Raw genomic sequence first — 14,673 nt, 5'->3', positions numbered from 1 at the left:
CTACATTGGCTAGCCTTTGAGAGGGAACCTAGAGGGGGTCCCTGGGACCCAGCCTGCGTCAAACTCTTCAGGGCACAAGCCAAAATGTAGAAAAGGAAAGGGAGAGATAGAGAAAGTTGAACATGACTGGCAGAGAGAGAGCAAAGAGAACCTGAAAGTAAACACACTTCTGACCATTTACCATCGCAGTGGCAGAAACTGTCTACATCTGAGAATGGCATAAAAATGAGGCGCTCTGGCTTTCCAGGGAGCGCAGGAGGCATTTCAAAGGGGTTTCACCGCTCGGGCGTGATTCGCAGCACCCCATTAAATGTGTAGGAGAGTCAGTGAGTGAAGGAGAGCTGACCAGGCAGAAGCGGCGTCCCGACTTCCCCCAGAGCCCTCTAGAGAGAAATGGCCAAGCCCCCAAACCAAGCGTCCTCGGCTTCAGAGGTGACCGGCCTTTCAGCTAAAGGCCGTAGGAGCTCTCTGGCGTGGCGCCACGTCTGGACAGAGACTGAGCAACAGAGAGCCGTAGAGTAGTTTCACTCACCAGAGTAGAGAAGTGGTGTGGACGTGGATGTGAAGGCAGCAATGGTGTCGATGCGCTGTGTCCGCAGCAGACAGACGGGTTCGCAAAAGGCCGTCAGAACTGTGGGTATTCCTCAGAGCAAAAAAGGGAAAAAAAGAAAAGAAAAGGGAGAGAAATCCCACTTATCCTGACTTTAAGCCCTTCCCTGGTTTCAACAGCGCCATTTATGTTAGGTTTTTAAAAAGAGGTAGCCGAGTAAGAACAGCACCACGCACGTGGTATTCAGGTAAGGGGTAAGTTTATTCAGTAGACCTGCTGGGACCAGGCAAGGTTGGCACTCCACGCGGCTGGGAAAAGGTCTGGGAAAGAGAGAGAGAGCTGGGTAAGAGCTGAGAAAGAGAGAGCTGGGAAAGAGCTTCTGGGTCTGGGCTAGGCCTTCTCTAGGTAGGGCGGAGAAAGGTGTGGCCACATCAAATTCAGATGTGACCTCAGCGGATGCAGATGTGACCTCTTCCAGGTGTGCCAGTTGCCTAGGAAATGCAGGTGCTGGGTGGAGACTTTGCTGCGAGGAGGGTGGAGTCTGCTCACCTTCCAGGAGCAGACCTCGCAAGTATGAGGGCAGAAGCTTCCAGCAGTGGGGACGCACCCTGCACTTGTGCAAGCTGGAAGTCTGAAATGGCTCTGACAGAGCTGAGGGCAGGTTCTCCGGGCTGGGATTGTTCTGGAGGCTCCAGGATTCTGTTCAGCTCGAGGCCTCCTCCTCCCTCTTAGAAGGCCCTCGCTCACGGGCTGTAGCAGAGCCAAGCAGCATGTCACGACTGGCCAGCCCCACGCGGTGGTGGTGGCAGCCATGCAGGTCATGGCTGCGGTATGTGCCGTGACCGTGGCTGGCCACGTGGCTGCCTGGAGGCCATCTCCCAAGCCAGCACCACGCGGGCTCCGGGGCTGGGTGCAGCTGCGTTGTCCCTTCCGGTGTCCATCAAAAATCAGTGAAGAAGCATTGCCTTCCTGTGGATGGATCGCAGCCAGCTCGGCGCAGGCGGGAGGGTCCGTGAAGACCCTCGGTCCGGGTGACTGTGCTTTTGGGAGAATGTCCACTGCTGGGTAACTTCTGAAGGGGAAAGGGAGAAAGCCGGGTGAGTTCAGGAGGCAAGCTGTGGTGCCGGGGGGCGTGGCCAGTGGCAGGGGTGGGAGGGGTTAATGTTGAAAGAGCCAGTCAACCTCGTGAATATTCATGACCTCCCACACTGCTGGCCGCTGAGCCCAATCTGGGAATGACTTCAGCCCTGAGCTGTTGGCTTTGTTGGTGGATGAGCCTTGGATGGTGAAATCGAGGGCTGTGTGTCTGCCTCACGCCTCCAGAAAGGTGGACAAGAATTCCCAGACAGCCACGCAGCTCTCCTTGGGGATGGACAGGGAGTCGGGTGGCTTATCAGGGCTTCCGGCTGGAGGCAGGGGGGCCCTCCGCCATGGCTGTTCGGGATTCAGTCCTGACTGCCAAGGGCCAAGGAGGGGACCTGGTGACAGTCCCCGGTGTCCCCACTAGGTGGTGCAGACAGACTGAGTTGTGGACCCCCCCTGTCCCCACCCTGCCCTCCCCCAGCCCAGGGCTTCCTTCGAAGAAGCCCTCCTGATGTCCAGCCACGGCACAGGGCCTTTCTAGTTGGAGTCCAGAGAGAGCAGAGGGCCTTCAAATGGCTGGCAACAGCACGCTTAATTCAGTGACGTCAGACGGCAGAAAGTCACCTTAAAGAGCAGACTCCTCGGTGCGCTGATGGTTAAGAGCAGACAACGGATCTAATGTGAAATTTCTAAACATCACCAAGGCCAGTGCAGGTTGTGGTTGTTTTTAATGTCTTGGGGCCTGAACTCTGGGCCTGGGCGCCGTCCCTCAGCGCTTCAGCTCAAGGCGAGTGCTCTACGCTGGAGCCACAGCGCCACTTCCGGTTTTCTGGTGGTTCATTGGAGATTAGAGTCTCACAGGCCAGTGACTTTGAACTGCACCCCACAGATCCCAGCCTTCTGAGTAGCTGTGAGGACAGGTGTGAGCCAGTGTGGCAGTTCGGGGTTTCAGTTGTCCCTTGCTGTGGCCAGGGAAGGGTCCATCCGGCAGACACCGGGTGGCCTCCCGAGGTCCTGTTTTTATCAGTGTGGCCGTGGGGCGCATCTGAGTTATGTGATATCCAGCCCTGAGCGGCCTGTGGCAGTGTCAGTGAAAACTAATGCTAGATCGGGTTTGAACTCAGTTCCTCCAGCGCTCAGTGGTGACCTGGTGGCTGGTGTTTCCTCAGCACCAGTGGAGCCTGGGCTCTGGGCCGCTCACGCCTGGGCGGAGGGAGAAACGCACGGGGACTCCCTCCACTCCCCGCCGCTTAGATGTTTGCTGTACAATGAATAATAAAATATGTAAGTTAATAATGCATAATACACTAATGGGTGTATATTTACATTGTCCAATTTTACTACGCACATAATTTCTTGTTAGAAGCCCTGCCTCCACCTTAGACGGCTGCGTCCTCGTCTCTCCAGCCCAGGGTGGGGCCAGCTGCTCTGTACTGTGACCTTCCTCCTCCTCCACTCCTTCAGTCTCGTTGTTAGTGAGCTCTTGCGGGAAGGTGAGAGGAACCCCATGACCAGCCCACTTCCGTTGCCCTGGAAGTCCCTGAGTGTCTGGGAAGTTGAAAGGCATCGTTGGGGTTCAGGATGGCCCCAGCCCTTCCATCCCCCCCCCTCCCCCCGTGCTGGAGGTCACGCCCCACCCCAGTACCACGGGGCTGCTAGATGGGAGGAAGCCCCCTGTAGCAGGGCAGTTAGCAGTCGCCACGCCTCTCCACCAGAGCCTGGAGGCGCTGAAGGTCTCTACTTTTTTGATGGAGGGGGGTTGGGAGGGAATGAGTCTATTCCCAGACTAGAGATGGAGCTTAAAGCACCAGCCTCCTTGGGTGGAGTGATTGTTCCTCTGTGGCTGAGAATAAAGCTGGAGGAGCCCTAGGATTCTTTCCTGAGGCAGAAGAGGAGTAAGGACCTGTGGTAAAGGCTGGGAGAGGCGGCTCTATGGGCCTGGGGGCTGGGCGGTGGCAGCCTCAGTGTCTGTCCTGGCTCAGAGTCCGGCTTACACCTGCTGGCCGCTCCTCCTTTCCCTGGGAGTGCTCCCGAGCTCCGCCTCCTGTGTGGTGCCTCCCGCCTTCCAGCCAGTCCTGTGTCTTCAGTGGATGTCCAGTATGCCAATCATCTCTGGAACCTCCCTCACCCGCACAGCCAGGGTGAGCTTTGCTAACTCCCAAAGCAGCTCTCCATCCAGGCAGCTGACAATCAAGATGAACGGCCACGCGATCTGAGGCAGGCACAGGCCTTCAGCAGCGGCTGGCCAGTAATTACAGCTCGGTGATTAGCTGTTAGACTGTCATTTGGACAGGAGCCATTTATGTTTGCACCAGAAATTTACTCTTTCATTTCACTGCCAATGGAGTGAGCTTTCTGCTCATCGTCTGTGGGTTGATTGCTCCTGTCTGGTGTGAGGTTCAGGTCAAAGGGCTCCATTTTGTAACTCGGAGGAGAGGCCTCTCCGGGAGTGACGTTCCTGTTAACTCTGCACTGGCCTTTTTTAGAGGTTTGCTGAGATTTTGGTACTTCCAAGGTTGGAGAGGTTCTGCAAGTCTTCATGCTGCCAGTTCACCTTCCCGTCTTCCCTTTCCGAGCAGATGGCTCCTGGGAACAAGAATCCATGAGTCACGCCGCGGTCTCTGCATGCCAGGCCCACCCCTGGCACCAGCAGGCCGTGGCAGCCACGCCCTCCAGCCCAGGGACCCACGCTGCCTCGTCCCACTGCGCCTGGTCCAGCCACACGACCGCTGTCACGGCCTCCCGCTGGCCTGCTGCTCTGTCCTGCCCCACCAGGCCACGCTGCACCGCGCGGGTGCTCTGCTCCTCCACCCCTCATGAGTCGCAGAGCCAGTCTCCCCAGTGCTCCGGCCCCTCCGGCACTGGCTCTGCTCTCTTCTGGGGGAGCTGCGGGAGGGAGGGGCCCTTCTCAGGGGAGGGGTTGGCGGTGAGGTGCGGTGTCTTTCTGAGCAGGCTTGGGCCTGGAGTAGTTCTGATGCTTGTCTCTGGAGCCCCTGACGCGTCTCGGGTCCACGGCGAAGGCTGAGCTCACTCTTCACACCCGTCATCTGCGCTTCCTTCCTTCCTTCCCCAGTTGTCCGCCTCTGTTGCTTTGTCAATGTTAACGATCGCCTCAGAGAATCGGCTCTGGCTTGGGAGGCTTTTCTCCTGTTGTGTTCTTCACATTCCATCGATGTCTGGGCCAGTAGCTGTTGCTCCTCTTAATCTTCTTACTTGGGATGTAATTGGAACATCTTTCTTGTGGCGTGTAAAGGAGGGACCGAGGGTGCTGATGTGGGCCTCTGTCTCCTCTGCTGCAGCCAGCTAGTGCTGCCTAGTTCTCCTTGAACTTTTATATGGCACGTTTTCATTCCCATCCACCTCCCAATTGTCTAGTCTACCTTTTGGTCCATGTGCTACTTAGCAATGGGTTTCCTATTTTCTATGGATTTAGGAGAGTTTTCCATGTGTCTTCTGCTTGCTGATTTCTAATATTTACTCCATTGCGGCCCAAGAATTCACCGGGTGTGACCCGATTCCTCTGGAGCTCTTTCAGATGGTTTCGCCTGGTGACCGTTGTGTCCACCTGGGGAGTGCGCATCAGTCACGGGGTGGAGCATCAGCCGGGGGGTGGAGCATCAGTTAGGGGTGGAGCATCAGTTAGGGGTGGAGCATCAGCCAGGGGGTGGAGCATCAGCCAGGGGGTGGAGCATCAGTTAGGGGTGGAGCATCAGCCGGGGGTGGAGCATCAGTCAGGGGGTGGAGCATCAGCCAGGGGGTGGAGCATCAGTCAGGGGTGGAGCATCAGTAAGGGGTGGAGCATCAGTCAGGGGGCGGAGCATCAGCCAGGGGGTGGAGCATCGGTTAGGGGGTGGAGCATCAGTTAGGGGTGGAGCATCAGCCAGGGGGTGGAGCATCAGCCAGGGGGTGGAGCATCAGCCAGGGGGTGGAGCATCAGCCAGGGGGTGGAGCATCAGTTAGGGGTGGAGCATCAGTTAGGGGTGGAGCATCAGCCAGGGGGTGGAGCATCAGTCAGGGGCAGAGCATCAGTTAGGGGGTGGAGCATCAGTCAGGGGGTGGAGCATCAGTCAGGGGGTGGAGCATCAGTCAGGGGCGGAATCAGTTAGGGGGTGGAGCATCAGTCAGGGGGTGGAGCATCAGTCAGGGGGTGGAGCATCAGTCAGGGGCGGAGCATCAATTAGGGGTGGAGCATCAGCCAGGGGGTGGAGCATCAGCCAGGGGGTGGAGCATCAGTCAGGGGCGGAGCATCAGCCGGGGGGTGGAGCATCGGTTAGGGGTGGAGCATCAGTCACAGGGTGGAGCATCAGTCAGGGGGTGGAGCATCAGTTAGGGGTGGAGCATCAGTTAGGGGTGGAGCATCAGTCAGGGGGCGGAGCATCAGCCAGGGGGTGCAGCATCAGTCAGGGGGTGCAGCATCAGCCAGGGGGCGGAGCATCAGCCAGGGGGTGGAGCATCAGTCAGGGGCGGAGCATCAGTTGGGGTGGAGCATCAGCCAGGGGGTGGAGCATCAGCCAGGGGGTGGAGCATCAGTTAGGGGTGGAGCATCAGTCAGGGGTGGAGCATCAATTAGGGGCGGAGCATCAGTCAGGGGGTGGAGCATCAATTAGGGGTGGAGCATCAGCCAGGGGGTGGAGCATCAGCCAGGGGGTGGAGCATCAGTTAGGGGTGGAGCATCAGTCACAGGGTGGAGCATCAGTTGGGCAGAGCATCAGTCAGGGGGTGGAGCATCAGTCAGGGGGTGGAGCATCAGTCATGGGGTGGAGCATCAGCCAGGGGCGGAGCATCAGTCAGGGGCGGAGCATCAGTTAGGGGTGGAGCATCAGTTAGGGGGTGGAGCATCAGTCAGGGGCGGAGCATCAGCCAGGGGGTGCAGGATCAGTCAGGGGGTGAAGCATCAGTCAGGGGCAGAGCATCAGTCAGGGGTGGAGCATCAGTCAGGGGCAGAACATCAGTCAGGGGAGGAGCATCAGTCACAGGGTGGAGCATCAGTCAGGGGCGGAGCATCAGTTGGGCAGAGCATCAGTAAGGGGTGGAGCATCAGCCAGGGGTGGAGCATCAGTCAGGGGTGGAGCATCAGTCAGGGGGTGGAGCATCAGCCAGGGGCGGAGCATCAGTTGGGCAGAGCATCAGTCAGGGGGTGGAGCATCAGTTAGGGGTGGAGCATCAGCCAGGGGTGGAGCATCAGTCAGGGCGGAGCATCAGCCAGGGGGTGGAGCATCAGTCAGGGGGTGGAGCATCAGTCAGGGGGTGGAGCATAAGTCAGGGGTGGAGCATCAGTCAGGGGGTGGAGCATCAGCCAGGGGGTGGGGCATCAGTCAGGGGGAGGAGCATCAGTAAGGGGGCGGAGCATCAGTCAGGGCGGAGCATCAGTCAGGGGCGGAGCATCAGCCAGGGGCGGAGCATCAGCCAGGGGCGGAGCATCAGTCAGGGGGTAGAGTGTCTGGATCTGGTCGGCAGAGGCCCAAGGAGGCCCACAGAGGCCCCGGACTCCGCCAGACCCAAGCAGGGCTCTGAACCATCCTTCGGTAGCAGGAATTGTAGCAGCGCATGTGTTCCCAAGGCATGTGTTTTGAAGCTCTGTGGGTGATAGATTGTTACATCATGCCCTCCGCTGGCTGCACAGACTTCTTTGTCTGTGGTGATATTGTATCTGTACTGGTGTGTGTTAGGAAGCCCACTTGGATGCTTATAAAGCCTCTGCAGCTGGCTATTGCTAGGCCAGTATGAGTCTGTATGTCTCATATGAGCATGTGTCATGTACATAACATGAAGTCTATAAGTTACATATTATGTACATATATGTGTGCATATTAGGTATACACGATATATGTGTGTACGATGTATCATGATGTACATGCATGTGATGCAACTCCTCTTGCTTTTTCCCTGTTGGAGCCGGGCCTCCACCTTGTTTTAGGTGCTAGTTATTTTTGAGATAGTCTCCCTTCCTGTCTGTGTGCATGGTCTGATCATCTTGGGACTTCCACCATTGCTGGGACTACAGGGCTGTGCCATGGTACCCAGCTCCCCACTGAGCAGGGTTTAATGGATTTTCCTGCCCAGGCTGGCCTCAGACCAGTTTCCTCCTATTGTCAGCTCCCAAGAAGCTAGGATTCTGGGCAAGAGCATTTTCTTGAAGCTGTAGGCAGAATTTATTTTTTTGTGTATACAATGAACCTGGCAGTCGCTTTTAATTATAGTGTGTAAGCTATGTGTATTTACTGCTATTATCGATGCACTTAATTTTACAGCTCTCCTCTTTTATTTGTGCCGTCTGTTCTCCATTCCCATTTTCTTTCTTTTCTGACTTTGGATTAGTCAAGTTTTTTTGTATGATTCTTTTATCACTTTTCTTAGTAGGTGAGCTGTGACTTTTGTTGTTTAGTGGCTATTTCCGAGTTTATTGTGAATACCTTTAACTTGTCGTTGTCTAGCTTCAAGGACAGTGTTGTATGGCTGAGGTATACACCTCTGTTGGATTTTCTTGTCCCCAAGTCCCTTCTGTCCATTAAGGAGAGAGTACAATGAAATCTGTTTGTGCAGTTCATGTGGTCAAGTGAAGAAGGGTGGATAGAAGTCTGTGGTGCAGTGCCAGTTTGCCTCCATGTCCCATTGTTCTCCTACGCATCCGTGTTGTGCTGCTGTTATTTTTGTGTGGGCATTAAGCATGAAATAATCAGAAGTCTCGTATTATTTTACTCACCTGGAGTTACCGTTTGCTTTGCTCTTTTTTCCTTTGTGTGGGTTCAGCTCCGGTCTGGCATGCTTTCTTTCCCTGAGGAAAGAACTCGCCCGGGCACTTCCAGGCGCGTGAGGCTGCAGGGCGCCAGCCCTCGGCGCTTGTCTGTTTCTTTGGCTTCTTGGGTGGAGCCGTGTCTCCAGGGGCTGGAGATGTCTACGTGACACACGGTTCCTTTTAGTGCTCAGAGTGTTGGTCATTGGCTTCTCACTTCTGATAAGAAACTCGGTTCCACCCTGTCTTTGTTGTTCTGACTTTCCCCCCACCTGCTGGCTTGCAGGTGTCTTGTTCACGACAGTGTGAAGGCGTTGGTGATGGTTCTTGTTACGGTGTTAATGGGGTTTGAGATGTAGCGTTTTCATCGCATTTGAAAATATCCAGCCTTTAATTCTTTGACCCTCTCTCCCGTCCTCCCTTGTGAGTGGTTTCTGTGCTAGCTGGGGTGACTTAGCCGGCTCCCCTCCGGGTGCTCTGCTCATGTGGAACAGTGTCTTCTGTGTGTGCCGGGGCGGTGCGGTCCTCCGCAGCGCTCGCATCGCCCGCTCTGGCCTGTGCTCCCCACGCTGCCCTCACTCAGGCCCTGGACTGGACTGTGTGCTTGCCACCGCTTGCTCCTGGAGCTCACCTTTCATCGTGGACGACTGCTTTCCCACCGTCCTCGGCCGGGATGGCTCCGTGTGCCCCGGGAGGGAGCGCTCCTGTTTAGATCACATCCTGCTGGCTGGCGTCTGAGCAGGGCTGAGAGCTTTCTAGCACGGACGCCGCCCCGAGTTCTACATTTTAATTGACCAGACATCACTTGCTTGCCCGTTCTATGACAACTGGAAGTTGCGTTAAACTTTAATTTTGTTCCAGCAGGACTCAGGTTTCCCTGAGATAAGAAGGGAACACTGGAAACAGGTGACAGTTGCAATTAAGGAGGGCTCCTGGTGGAGGGGGAGGGTTAGATAAACCAGATCGCTTTTGTTCATTGTTAGGATTGGGGTGTGTGGGCAGCAGCCTTCCCTGCGCCCCGGTTGGCAGAGCGAGCGGTTCCCCTGGGAGCCGGCTGGCAGGGGACACGCACTCCGCCCTGCCGCTCTCTCTTCCCCTCTCTCTGCCGTCTCTGGCTCACTGCTGGTGTGACGCTTCGTTTGCGCTTGTGTGTTCTCTTTGTCTTCTGGCCGCTGCTGCTCTGTGCTCTGTCAGCGTCTGAGCCGCGTGACGCCGGCACCCGCTCTCCTCTGCAGCCCGCTTCCCTCCTCTGGGAGTGTCCTTTGAACTCAGGGCCTAGCTGCTGAACTTTCGTTTTTTCCCTCAAGGCTGGCTCTCTACCCCTTGAGCCACAATGCCACTTTGGCTTTTTGGTGGTTAACTGGAGAGGAGAGTCCCTCAGACTTTGCTGCAAGGGCTGGCTTCAAACTGCAGTTCTTGGATCTCAGTCTCCTGAGTAGCTAGGATGGCAGGTGGGACTTACTGGCGGGGCCTGGCTCAAAGTGTTAACAAGGCCGCAGTGCATCCTGGAACCCAGGGCCGAGGAAGAGGCAGAAAACAGCAAGGACCAGGAACCAGCCCTGGTGCTTCCCGGGAGCCCCGAGCACCGTCCTGACTTTCCTCCTGTGGCTTTTCTGGGACCAGTGCTCCTGGAAGGAAGCCAGACAGAGACGGGAATCTCTTATCCCCAAGTCCATTTATTTTATTTTTTATTTGTTTTGTTGGTCATGGGGCTTGAACTCTGGGCCTGGGCGCTGTCCCTCAGCTCTTCAGCTCAAGGCGAGTGCTCTACCGCTGGAGCCACAGCACCACTTCTGGTTTTCTGGTGTTTTTTTGGAGATAAGAGTCTCACAGCCTTTCCTGCCTGGGCTGTCTTTGAACCATGATCCTCAGATTTCAGCTTCCTGAGTAGCTAGGATGACAGGCGTGAGCCACCGGCGCCCATCTTTATTTTACTTAGTTTATTTATTTTTTTTGTCAGTCGTGGGGCTTGAACTCTGGGCTTGGGCGCTGTCCCTCAGCTCTTCAGCTCAAGGCGAGCACTCTACCGCTTGAGCCAGAGTGCCACTTCTGGTTTTCTAGTGGTTTATTGAAGATAAGAGTCTCACGGAGTTTCTTGCCTGGCTGGCTTTGAACCATGATCCTCAGATCTCAGCCTCCTGAGTAGCTAGGATGACAGGCGTGAGCCACTGGTGCCCAGCTTTTATTTTATTTTTTTCAGAGAAGGGCCCCTTGGCTGTGTGGGCTGCTGTTCCTCGCTGGACTCTCATGGTGACTCGTGGGGAGACCAGCTTACTTGTGCAGAATGGTGACTTTGTGCCTAGTCACCATTGCCACGGTGACAGGAGAGGAGGGGCGTGTCCTCCCCTGCCCCCCCCTTCCCTACAACGTGTTTTCCGCTGCCCAGGTGGCGTGGTGGGTGATGGAGAACCAACTGCACGTCTGTTCCTGCTTGGCTGGCTTGGCTGGCTCTGGGTGGCAGGGTTCCCAGGGCCTGGGGACCCGCGGTGTGCATGGAGCTGGGGCCTGGCTCGGGCAGCTGCTGGGGTGCAGTTACCACCCCGCTGCTCCCCCCTGCCCTGGGCCCAGGGAGGAGTTGCTGGAAGCTTCTTAGTGGTGGGGGGGGTTGGAGGGAGGGGGGGCTCAGGCCGGCCCCTCCACAGAGCTGTCTCTACTAGCAGTGCCGCCTGCCCCATGCGAAAAAACTCTGTGTTCTTTGAGAACTCATAGAGAGCTGCGTTTGGTAATCTCTCGCTGCTTTGTGGGTAATAAATGATCAAACTCTAAAAATAGCCCTCCAGCGTGCGGGGCTGGGCGGATCTCAGCCTGGCATAATGCTAGGCCCCTGCCCCAGGACTGGAAATCATGATTTAACTTGGAATCAGCATCTTCACTTGTTTCTGAGAGAAGTTTACATCTGCCTTGCGGCTTTGAAAGTGAAGTCAGGGCAGCTGAGAGCAGGATGCGGTGGGGGCTGGAGTGCTGCCTGGCGGGGCTGGGCCGGGACCGGGGTGGGGGCTGGGGTGCTGCCTGGAGGTGCTGGGCCGGACCCGGGGTGGGGGGCGGGGTCAGCTGGGGGGATGCCCGGGGGGCCTCACCGGCTGGGGAGGGGTCCCCGGAGGGGGGCCATCCCGGAGCCTCGCCTGGCTGTGACTTGGGGATTTGCCAGCTCTCTGAAAATCAAGGTTTATAGTTGTAGAACATCTTTTGGAAGGTTTTCAAACCGAAGTCTCACGAAATCCGCCTTTTATCCTCGAAGCTTCCTTTAGGGTCAGGTAAAGGAATGGGGTTCCGGGGCCTGTTTTGCAGGCGAGGAGCTGAGAGAAGACCTGAACAGCCACCAAACCGGGCGTTTTCTCCCCAAGACCTTTCGTCCCAATCGAGACCCGGCTAAGTAGCCGAGAGCTGCTGGTCGCGTCCCAGGCGCCCTGGGTGGCAGCTCCGTCCTGTGCACGAGGGGATGGAAACCAACCCCCAGCAGGATGACCGAGGATCAGCTGTGATGCGAATGAGGTCAGTGACCACGCGCCAAGCACTTCCGGTGTCCCGGCTCCCACATCAGCTATTGGGCAGCAATGCGCAATCGACTCTGAGCTTCCAAGTCATCAGGAGTGCGTGCCACGCGCGGGCACCGAGCCTGGCACTTAACGTTCCGTGGCTGTATCTTCTCGGCGCCCATGTCTTGTAATCACCGCACCCCGGTCCTTCTCTGTGGTCCTTGTGATGTTATCTGTGATCTGAATAGATGCATTCCGAAAGCCCCTTTGTGAAATTTCCCCAGACGCTCATATCCTTTCAACACAAACACGACATGACTCCAAAGACATGCATGTGAGTGCGTGGCGCGTGGGAGGCTCTGCTGTCTGAGCACGCCCCCGGGACGTCTCCAGAGCGCTTAGGGAAAAGCGGGGTGAGATGTGGATGTCAGCAAGTTCATGTCTCTTGGCATCAATGAGATGGCACCCCGGGGTTTAGTCAGCCTGGGTATGTCCATTGTAGCAAAGCTTTTCCTCTTCCAGCGTGCGGATCCGGCTGAGTCTGTCCCTCCCTCTGGCTTGTGGGAGCTCAGGCGGGCGCTCCTGTGCAGGGTCTGTCCCGTCCGCCTCTCCTCACTGTGGAGCTCGGTGTGCGCCCCCTTGTGGCTGAGGCCTTCAATCCGGTTAGGGCGGCGTGTGCCAAGCTTGGTTGTAGTGTCTTGCACAGACACCCTGGCACTATGCTAGTCTTCCATTGCTGGTCAGTCAGAGACTTCAGTGGTGAGTCTCGCCTAAAGCGGTGATGGGAGTGAGCAGGTGTCCGGTGTGGCTTTCTAGTTCCGTCAGCCTTTCCCCGCAGACTCGTCTTCCTCTCTCCTGGGTTTGTTTGGTGGAGCAGGATGGGCTTGCCTGTGTAGTAGTCTGCAGATGATGGCTGACGGCTGTGAATATTTGCCTTGATGCGAAGTGGCCCCGCTGGGCAGTGGGCAGCAGCCTCCCGTGGCCTTTTGACATTTGTTGAGCACTTTACTACCTTGGTTCCCGCAGGCGTTTGAAGCTCTGGCTCCTGGGTCTTGCTTTCCTCATTCCGTAAGCCAGCTGTTTCTCTGCTTGCTTTTATTGGTGAGTGGTGGTCAGGACTGCAGTCTGAGCACTTGGTCAGTCATGGCTAAATGAGGGTCACTGCTTTTCAGGCCTGGAGGCCAGAGCAGAAGAGAGCTTCCCACACAGCCCGCCTTGCCCCGCCCCCTCCCCCCACAGTCCTCTGCGGCCCAGTCCAGTTCCTGCAGGCCGAGTCCATCGGCCAAGTCCATCGCGCCTCTCCATTTCCAGGCTTGCTTTTTCAGCAGGGAGAAGGATCCTGGCTCCTGAGCTCTGGTGCATATTGTTTGTTCCAGCCCAGAATAGCAGAGGAATGTTGGAATTGCTAATCCATGCCGCCACAGAAAACAAACCTAACTGGGATTCAATCTGTGTTTACTGTTATTTTTATCTTTACTCTGAGAGCATATAGTCAAAATAATATGCCAGCGAGGGGCTTGTCAGGACTCGCCGTTCACGGCTCCCCGCGGTGGGTTTATGGCTGACCGCTCGGCCGGTCGGGGGTCGCCGTCCTGCCTGGCTGCCCCCGGGGCAGACCAGGGCCCCCACTCTGCCGTTTCTGGAGCTTCTGTTGTAAGCGAACGCCTGCTCCGGTTTGCCTGTGCTGGGCATTGAGCCACGCCGAGAGCCAGGTGGGCACTGGGAGAAAGCGCACAGGCCCTGCCACAGGTGAACTTCAGGCCGCTCTTGTTTACCCAGTGGCACCCTTAGAAAAAATCCCCACGAAGAAGCACAGGTGCGCTCAAGGCGCAAACCCCAGAGTCCATAATGGGGCAGACAAGAGCGACTTCCGGTGGACGGTGGGCTGTTCTGCTGGTGGGCATTGGGATGGGTGGGCACGCCATGCCTGATGTGGTGGCCGGGATTGCTTCTGGGATCGAGAGGCTGCGGATGGACATCCAGCCACCCACGAAGAAGCTGAGGGAGGAGCCATGGCTGCCCAGCTACAGCCAAGCTGTGTGCGTGGGTCGCTCGCTGTGCACTGGTGCGAACGGAGTGGAGTTGTCTTCCGTGATGTGCCACGTGGGCAGCTCAGCACCGCGTGAGGGTCCGCAGGGCGCCAGCTCCACGCTGTCTGCGCCCTCTCCAAGAACCCCCTGTGTCACCTGGCCTGGGTCATGTGCAGCAAAAATCCCAGTGTAAACTGGCTTTAGTTAACGATAGAAAATTAGAAAAGGAGTCCTGCCTAGAAAGGTTTCCCTTTCCCCTCCTTCCCTCCCTCCCTGCCTCCCTCCCTGCCTCCCTCCTTCTCTCCCATGTCTTTAAGTAGTTGTGCAAAGGGGTTTCAATTCAACAAATCTGTGACGAGTGCACTGCATCTTGGGCAGTGTCAGCCCGCACCCCCCATCTCTCTGCACGGGATTCTGGGGGGCCTGACTTTCTGAGTGGCCTTGGGTCCGCACTACACAAATGCTGACGGAGAGCATCTACCTGACGGATGGACGCAGATGATTCTCGCAGAGCCGCGGCGCCCGGGCGTGACGGGAGAAGCGGGAGTCCCGGCCAGGCCTCGCCGGAGGCTCCGGGGTCCTGGGGAGCAGGAAGGGGCGGCCGAGGCCAGTTTGTGGTCAATTCTTTTCTTTCGTTGTTTTTTAAAAATTGCTCTTTTTTCTTAATTTAAACACAAAACTGAAGCCTATATGCACTGTTATAAAGCCTAGAGAAATAAATCCTAAATAACCCTTATGCCAATCAAGACTTGGAAAGTATTTAAAAAGAAGGCAGCTGGACTATATCAGAGGCATGGCTGC

Source organism: Dipodomys ordii, unplaced genomic scaffold (assembly GCF_000151885.1).
Source record: "Dipodomys ordii isolate 6190 unplaced genomic scaffold, Dord_2.0 Scaffold66, whole genome shotgun sequence".
In the NCBI taxonomy this organism is placed as follows: domain Eukaryota; kingdom Metazoa; phylum Chordata; class Mammalia; order Rodentia; family Heteromyidae; genus Dipodomys; species Dipodomys ordii.
This window is presented reverse-complemented; position numbering follows the sequence as displayed.